A 1,996-nucleotide genomic window follows, 5' to 3' on the forward strand; every position below is an offset into this window, starting at 1 on the left:
CTACTGGATTGGTTGCCTAAAACCTGGACTCAATAATGGCTCACACAAAATGAAGGTGAGATGCAAGGAATCTTTGGTATGTGGTAAAATCTGCAACTTGGGAGCATATGAACAGAGGAGTGATTTATCATCTGATTCACTTTACTTCTAATTATGTCTCCTACGAGAGTCCAAAGGGTATTTATTTCAGTGAGGCATTTAGCAATACATTGATGAAGCTGTCCTATCTTGGACAGAAATGATACTGCCCTTGAAATGGGTTCTATGTTTAAGTGGGAATGATGGAATCCTGGAGTGAGAGAGGTCAAATGACAGAACTTATTACCAGGTATAGGGTGGACATGATTATAATAGGCATCAAGAGTAAAGTAGTACAAATATGGCTTACCCATTTTCTAGGAGTGGATATTTATTGTAACTTCATGAATAAAATAGATGTCCAGCCAACTTAACTCATATTACATTGTACAACTGAAGAAATGACCCAGGTATGACAAATGAGAGCCTGGCTTTAATTATGACAATGGAGTGTCATAGCCACTTACCAAGAGTTACCCAGAGTCAAGTTGTAGGGATAGTGATTTCCACGTTATCCCCATTTCACTTGCTTCTTTCACCCAGAAGAGGTTGGCTCTATTTTGGAGAATGGCAGATCTAAGTTTAATCAAGTGGTGACTTCAGTTGCTATGGTTGTAGACAATATGGTCTTTATTGGAAAAAATCAGCTGAGCTGTGACATCTTGATTTCAGCTATTAACCTAGAAATGGTCATAAAATTCCTCTTTGTTTTATCTCAATAAGCAAAGACACCAAACTGGTTTGCTTTCACGTTAAGTAACATTTCTCATGGTGATCTCATGCATCCCTTCCAGGGGCCTTGACTGTTTCACCATACTAGAAGATGTCACACAGGTCTGCCATTTAATGACATCAAGTGACTGAAATTGGAGAGCTATGAATATATGATATCCTAGACAACTTTGTAATTTACATACATGCTGCAAGGTAGGAGAAAACACCTCATGAAAATTCAGGATCTACCATCTTTTTCCTATTTCTGAAAATTCAGGGAGACATGTCTGAATACCCCTTCCAAAGAAACAGGCCCACTTCTTGGTGGGCTTCTGGATGTTTGAAAGCAAAAAAAAAAATACTAATTTTGGATGTGCTATTACAATATCTTTACCAAGTAATTGCTAAGGCTGTGAATTTTGTTTGTTCCAGAAGAAGAGGAGACTCTCTAGCTCATCCAGGCTAAACTGCAAGCTGTTCCCTATGCCACTTGGTCATAATGATGCAGCAAATTCAATGGTGTCTAAAGTGGTTGAAGCAAATGGCCTTGTCGTTTGGAAAATCTTGCAAATCTGATAGGAGATGAATAATGTAGACCTTTTGGGTATTGAAACAAAATCAGGTTTTTTTCCTGATATTGATTATTAATATCCTTTTGTGAAAAAGAGTCTACTTTGCTAATACATGCTAAGACAGGCCAAACACTTGACCATTGGACCCCCAAGTGGCCATGCAACCATAGCTATCATTCTTAAAATGAACTAACCATAAAGTTGAGCTTGGGCAACAAAAAACCTACATGAAATAGAAATGGTATATATAAGATTGGCTCAGTGCTCAAAATTGTTGTTTGAACAATTGTTTACCCTACCAATGGATTATGTGTTTGTGCATTGCCACTTCTTTAACCTATGCTTATTCCCCAGAAAAGCTATAGAGATGAGAAACCTTCCAGGTGGGCAGATCACTGAGTAGTGCATGTGCTTGTTCACTCTGCTTGGAAATGAAGGTTGCCAGACATATGAATACAATTTGGAAGACTGGTAATAAGGAGATCTAGGAAAGAGGTATGTGGAAGGACCTTTTAGAACTGGTAGAGTCCATGTGGATATTAATGTCCCATAATTCTCTCCTGAAGCCATTCCCAGCTGAAGAAACTCTCAATAATTGTGTGAATACAATGACTCATTATAAGAATATCAAT

The sequence above is a fragment of the Panthera pardus genome, unplaced genomic scaffold (genome assembly GCF_024362965.1).
Source record: "Panthera pardus isolate Hobbes unplaced genomic scaffold, ASM2436296v1 HiC_scaffold_24, whole genome shotgun sequence".
Lineage (NCBI taxonomy): Eukaryota > Metazoa > Chordata > Mammalia > Carnivora > Felidae > Panthera > Panthera pardus.